We start from the raw sequence: 7236 nt of genomic DNA on the forward strand, positions 1-7236 counted from the left end.
TTTGCCGCTGATTTCGCCCCCTTCCACTCGGGTCCTAATCCCTGACTGTTCAGCGCCTTGGGACGTCCACTTCAGGAACTTTGAACTCACAGTCCAGCCTGACAATCCCGGACAGTGTTGTGGGGAAGCACTACATCGTCAGAGATGCCATCCTTAGCACGAGATCCTAAACCAGGGTCCAGTCTGCCTCGATGGATGTTACAGATCCCTTTGCACTACTCGAAAAGAGAAGGGAATTTCTCTCTCTGTCCTGGCCAACAATCCCCTGGAAATAAAAGCTGTACTTGCATGAATTGGTCGCCAGATGGAGATTGAAATCAAAATTCGGAGCTGCTTCTCTGCATCTGAGCAGATCTGAAGTGAACCAATTCAGAGGAGTTTGATTGCTCAGTTACTGGGTGGGTGATCACCTCCAATACCGAGCCTTTAGTGGAGCTTTTTCATGCTTCACCTCAAAAGATCTGCTGTTCGCCAGGTCAGCGCTGCCTAGAAAATACTAGAAATATAAATATTTCGCCCACAAAATACACGGTCAATTCACTTTGCAGTATATTCCGTGAAGCGCTTTGAGACGTCCCGAAGACGTGATAAGGCACCAGATAGATCAAATACGAGTATTATTATTATTAAATATCTTGTCCGTACTTTGATCAGGTCATTTGCTAGACAAGGAAGCCAGGAGAATGCAAGTACATCTGTATATTATTATTAAAGTGAGCCTTACCAATGGAACAAGCCGAGTGTATTGCATGGTGAGGGGGAGTGGAGCACCAATAGACAGGTTACTGTATCCCGACCAGGCATCAGTGTGGGGCTCTGACCAACTTTGGTAGGACTTGAATTTATCGTTTGCATATTTTTGTTGCTCAAAGACATCGACAACAAATTACACTAGTATTAGTGAGTATTATCCAGGGCAGGGGTAAACAGGAGAATTGTTCCTACATTTCTGGACTAGGTACAGCTATAATAATAATAATAATAATCCTTGCATTTGATACACAGCATCTTATCGTGTCTTCGAGACATAACAAAGTGCTTCACCGTGAAAGGTAGTGCCTGTCTATTTTGTAGGCGAATGCGGAGGGCTGATTTGCGGACAGCGATGAGAGGCCCCAGTTTGAGCAGCCTGTTAATAAGATGCCAGGATGGAGGCTTAATGTGCAATGCTGTGTTCTGCCGAGGCTGTGTTGACTCTTTTCACCAGAAAGTGCCCCGAAATGGGTCTTGACAATCCGTGCATTTCCTTAGCTCACAGCTGTTCCTGCAGAGCAAATCTCCATACATTGTCCTGCTTTCCTACGCATTTCCCAGAGCTCATTTGTAAGACAAACGAGAGGTGGTCTCTCCTTTTTTTTTATTCCCTCCAAACGTCCTTCCTGCTCTTCCCCTCCACCACTCCCCCAAACTCCCACCCCACCCCCACAACCCCCCCCCAGCTCCCCTCCCCTCTCCCGTCCCAAAAGGTGACATTTCCTTGAATACGTTCTCGATGATGTTCTCTCCTGAATGACCAAGCTTCCCGGGTCATCCCGGACACTGACACAGATCAGCTGCCACATTTACCTCTCTACATTTGCCTTTCACTTCCAATCGGCTATAGTTCACCAAATCCTTGGAGATTTATTTGTTTTTGACCGAAAATCATAAATTAATCTTCAAGGCTTAAAGTCGGTTGAAGCCTGGACACTGGACTCTTGATCTGACGTGATACTGAGGCGGGGAAGGTGGTAGGGCTTGGGACTCTTGGAAAGATGGGACCTGTTTTAAATAAAGACCGATTTCAAGCGTACAAGAATTTTTTTTAAAAAGAAGAAAAAAACACTTAAGAGAAACCTCCTTTGCCTCAAAGGTATTCTATTTGGAGTTCCAGGGTGCGTAACTGGTACCATTTTTAAAAAGTCATGTCAACGCTTTCCAAATGTCGCAAATTCGTCTCCTTTCGCCCCCCCCCCCCCACCCCCCCACCCCTCTTCCTCTCCTAGTCAATTATGTTTAAATCCTCAACCGGGTTGGCAAATGCACCCCAAATCTTTGCGGGTCTTATTCCAAAAACACAGAGCAATAGACGAGCTGTGCCTGTCCCCGCTGCTGAGGCTAACCTTCGGCCGCTTTATCTAACCTTGCAGCTGGTTTGGGTGCACGTTCTATTGAGGCGAAGGCGGCAAAGGCGGGGGGGAGAGCGAACGGGGGAGAACGTTGGAAGTTCAAACAATGCTGCCTTGACAAGGCTCCTGTTTGCTCACCACTGATTGCAACTCGCTGCACATAGCTGCCGTTTAACCGACCTTGAAAACGTGCTGACGTTTTGTTTGCGTTGGGGCGGGTGTGGCCTTGTTCAAGAGCTGCTCAAAGTGTAAGATTTTAACTGCTTTTTGCTTGTAGTTTTCTGCCAATTGTAGCTAAACTGCAGGCCTTTGGGAGTGTGGGGGGGTGGGGGGGCGGTAGAAACAAGACGTGAGCATTATCGAAACCCCTTTCACATAGAGTGATGGGGGGGGGGTAGGGGGCAAACTACGGGAATCACCAATGTAGGAATTAGCACAACTGCTGTTGTAGGTTAGAAGGGATAAGGTCCACCTGTATTTTGTCTTTCCCCGAGCGATCGCATTAAAGTATTAGATGTTCTGCCACTGGCTAGAGTGTGGGCCCAGTGCCTGACTCCGAACCAGATGGTCGCGGTTCAGATTTCAGAGCCGCTCTCGCTCAAATAGGTGTTTTCGTCAGTTTTTGGCTCATCTATTGCTGGAGAGTCTCACAGTCGAGATCTCACAGCATTGTGTGTGTGTTTGTGTCTGGTTTGTTTTTGATTTCCAAGCCGTCACCTGTTTCATTCTCCGCCCCCCCACCCCCACTTGGCGGCTGAAGGCACTGTCACCGATAATGGTGGACAGAAGGCGTGGGGGAGTGTGTGTGCGTGTGTGGGTGTGGGTGGGGGTAGATGTGTTACCGGAGGGTGACTGTGAAACGATACCTGAGCAGAAGAGAAAGGAATCTTGTGCTTTGGAGAGATGAGCGGGAAAATTTTCATAGGAGACGAAATACTGCTTATTGCTTTTAAGCGCCGAAGCGAGATCGACAGTGCGACAAAGGTTTTTGTTTTGTTGTGAAGTTTCGTTCTTTCCCTGGGATTAGCCGGGCCCTATATCCAGCTATTCCCAGTGTTTGCCCATTGTTCCCTGCGTCAGGTAAAACAATGCTTTTTAACGGTGGTCCAGTTTCTGTAAGCAGACACCGTAACATTAGCCTTGCCCTGCACGTTTTAAGTCATAGCAGGGGATGCCAGCGTTAACTGTTCAGCGGTTCGGGTTTCACTTTGATAGTGGAACAGTTGTTGAACTCCCTGTTCGGTCGGCCGGTCATCTGTTGAGTTGAGCCTTTTGTCTCGCGACAGACAGTCACGTTCCGACCACAAAACCAATTTCAGACGAATGGGTTTCGGGTGGGGTCGGGGTGGGGTGGGGTGGGGGGTGGGGGGGTGAAAGGGGCGAAATACACAGTCAGGTTCACTTTACAGTGTATTCTGTCAAGACGTCTCAACAATAGTAATAATCCTTGCATTTGATATAGCGCCTCATCAAGTCTTCGAGACGTCTCAAAGTGCCCAGAATGGGGTGGGGTTGGTGGGTGGGTGGGTGGGGGTTGGGGGGAGAGAGAGAGTGTGATATATTCCATATGCATCTTGTGGCTTGAGCTGTAAGGAAAACAATCTCAAGCTCGTAAGGAGAGAGAGAGAGAAAAAAAAGCCAAGAGTGAGTGGTTAGCGAAACAACAGACTGAGAGAGAGAGAGAGAGAGAGAGAGCGCAACCTGTGCAGCTGTGTTGGAAGTTTCCCCCTTTCAGCTCACCCCCATTTGTGGGGCGTAACCTTCATACTGTGCGCTCTTTCATTACAGCACTTAGCGTTTGATTTTTGAGCTCTGCCGTGCACCCTGTGCTTTAAGGTCACCGGTGGTGGGGGGGGAAGGAAGGGAACCCATAAACGAAGGTAAATTATCAATCTTCTGCATAAAACCCATAAAGGTCGAGTCACTGTGATGCATGACATTTCCTTTTAAAAAAAGATTTGCGAGGAGGCAGCAATTTGCTGAACAGAGAAGAGCAACAGCGCACATGGGTTATTTCATTGGGTCTAAGGGTAACCCTTTGAGTTGCTGAATTCCTTTCGGATGCCCCCAAGTCTCCTGTTCGATGACATCCCATTAAAATTGTAATTTTTTTTTCGATGTTAAATGGCGAAGCTTTTTGGACTGCGTTGGGGTGTGTGGGTTTTTTTTCATGTACCGAACACCGTGAGTGAATAGGAACAAATGATCGACTTGCTGGTTTTGCTTTCAGTTTTCTCTCCTAAAGGGGCCTTAACCTGGGAATGTGAGACCTTGCTCTCTGGTACAATCTCCTTGGTGGTGGGGGCGGGGGGGGGGGTGGGTTCAGTCTTCACAGACCAGCGAGTGACAGCAAGCTATTCAACCATAGTCTCTCCAACCACACGAATCGCTGCTGAGTTTAAAATCCTGACTTTATAATAATAACAATCATAGTCCTGGCGTTTGACACAGCGCCTTATCACGTCTTCGAGACGTCTCCAAGCGCCTCACAGGATAATAATAATAATAATAATCCTTACATTTGATATAGCGCTTTTCACGTCGGGAGGACGTCCCAAAGCGCTTCACAGAACACACTGTAAAGTCAATTGACTGTATATTTTGTGGGCGAAACGCGGCCGCCAATTGCGCACAGCAGTGTCCCCACAAACAGTCGTGGATTGAAGCGACCAATTTTTTTAAAAGAAACATTCTAAGGAATTATTAGCCATCCCACGCACCCCTCCCCCCACTCACTAACGTTCAGCTACGCAGGAAGCAGCGCCAAGTGCTTTGAGACGTCTTCCCGACGTGAAAGGCGTGGAATAAGTTTAATATCGTATTGTAAAAGCACTCAATGGGGGCCTTCAAACATTCAACTGTGTGCTAAGAATGTGGGTCTCGGCAGGGGCACGGTCCTGGTTAAGCACATCGTATCACCAGACCCTTTATTAATCTACAGAATCACCTGATCTAGTTTGTAGGAGATGATGGAGCAATATTTAACCCTGGCTGTGGGTGGGGTGGGGGGGCAAAGAGAGAGAGAGATTTGTGAGGAGAGAGAGAGAGAGAGAATGGCATTTTAAGTTTGCAAACAGGGAAGTAATTCAGAAACGTGTTGTATTTTATTAATGGAATGAGAATTGTTTGTTGTTACACTGAAGATAGCCCTTTTTTTTTTGCTTTGCGTCGTTTGCGATCAATCAGACGAATAACCCCCTTTGCGATGACCGACCGACCGACTGTTGTTTGCTTATCTGGAACAGCAGGTCCTGAGTACTCAGTCCATGTTCAGGGAAACGGGCACAAAATGGTTGAAGGGTTTTACGGTATGAATGATTTATGGAGGCGGCTAATGAATAAAGCAGTAAATCTCGCCCCGCTCCTTTTGTGAACGTCTGTTTGGTTCGTTTATGTTGAGTCACTGTTCTGCAGCATATTGAGCGTTCCCGCCTGGTTCAGAGAGTAAATGGAGCTTGTGATAAGCTAAGGGTTTCGTGTCTGGGGGACGGCAATTGCTCTTACTCCCAATGGTTTGCTGCTGCTGTTCCATCAGTGACCGGGGTCTTTAAAAATCCCCATATTAATCGCTGTTTCGAGCGATGGAAAGTTACTCCGCCAAAAAGTGTCGGACGTGTTAAATACCTGGAACGAAACACCGGTGATGAAGCACCATCAATTCCTGGTTGCAACCTCGGGAATCGTCTTGTTCCTATCAGAAAAGGGGGATTTCCTTCTGGCCTCGCTTAGTCATGAAAACTTAGTCGCCCAAAGGGCTGTTTTTAATCCCTCCACCTCAATGAGGAGCCGTCCTGCTCGCTCGTGCATTCGCGTAAGCGTGTGGATAACTGAAGTGTGCGAGCAATTAGTATCGAATAAGAAAACCAATGGAACCTTAGGCAAGTCCCCTTACTCCACAAGCCTCTGTTTGCCTTGCAGTAAGTTGAATCCCAGTTGTTATAACATAATAATAATAAAAAAATCCTTGCATTTGATACAGCGCCTCATCACGTCTTCAAGGCGGCCCCAAGCGCTTCGCAGGATATACTGTCAAGTCAATTGATTGTGTATTTCGTGGGGGAAATCGCTCGCTGGTTGATTGGCGGATTGACAGCACTCTCTCAGTACTGCAATGGAGCAACAGCTCACAGCATGCGGCCCCAATCCGCCGAGTGCACCCACAAACAAATAAGACTACACAGCACACCTCGTTCCTTTCAGCCAACTGAGTGAGGAGCATTATATAAGGGAGATGGACCGCTTTCTCTCTCTGTGGGTGCACAAAAAAATCACCCAATTCTTGATTTCTCGAACAACGTTGTTGGGAAGTCTCATTCTCGGATGCGGGCAACATCTAATCATGAACAACATTGGCCCGAGGCTGCCGTTAACTGCCCATCTCTGGTACCCCTGAGATGGTGGTGATGCCATGGCTTTAAGCCGCTTTAGTCTTTTGGGAGCATGGGGTTGAATGGAGACTTCCTGGAATTTTAACCCATCTCAAATGCTCACAGCATCAAGAAGATCTGCTTCGACACTCCAGCTGAAGGAGGGTGGGATGTTACCAATCCCGACTCCAAATGGCATCATTTATTGACATTGACGGTTTTTAGCTGAACCGAAAATGTAAAATGTTGTAAAATATTGAGTTTAGGTCAAAAAACCTATAAATACCGGTTGAGAAATATATCAAGGCTTGACCATTGGGAGCCGGTCTGTGACAGTACAATGGGGCGTTCTGCTCAGTCTTTCAACCCGACTTTAGAAGAGTTTGGGTTAGAAACAAAAACGAGACACGTTAAAATTTTTATTCTTTGTTTCATATAAAGAAGAGAAAAGCCCCGAGCATATTTTCTTGAGCGTGTGGGAGTGAGTGTGTGAGAGTGAGTGAGTGTGTGAGAGTGAGTGTGCGTGAGTGAGTGAGCGTGCGTGCGTGCGTGCGTGAGTGCGTGAGTGAGTGAGTGAGTGTGCGCGCTTTTGTTCCGCTAACAATTTGCCTTTCCTGCCCTCCGCTCGACGGACGCGCTCTGAGCTGCAAACTTGACTGAACTTTTTTTTTTTTTTTTTACGGCCTCCTTTAATCATTAAAATACATAAAGTGTGCGTGCTGAATTCTCACCCGCATTCCCACAGGCAAGCCTGCACTTGC

This window comes from Callorhinchus milii, unplaced genomic scaffold (assembly GCF_018977255.1).
Source record: "Callorhinchus milii isolate IMCB2004 unplaced genomic scaffold, IMCB_Cmil_1.0 Scaffold16, whole genome shotgun sequence".
Lineage (NCBI taxonomy): Eukaryota > Metazoa > Chordata > Chondrichthyes > Chimaeriformes > Callorhinchidae > Callorhinchus > Callorhinchus milii.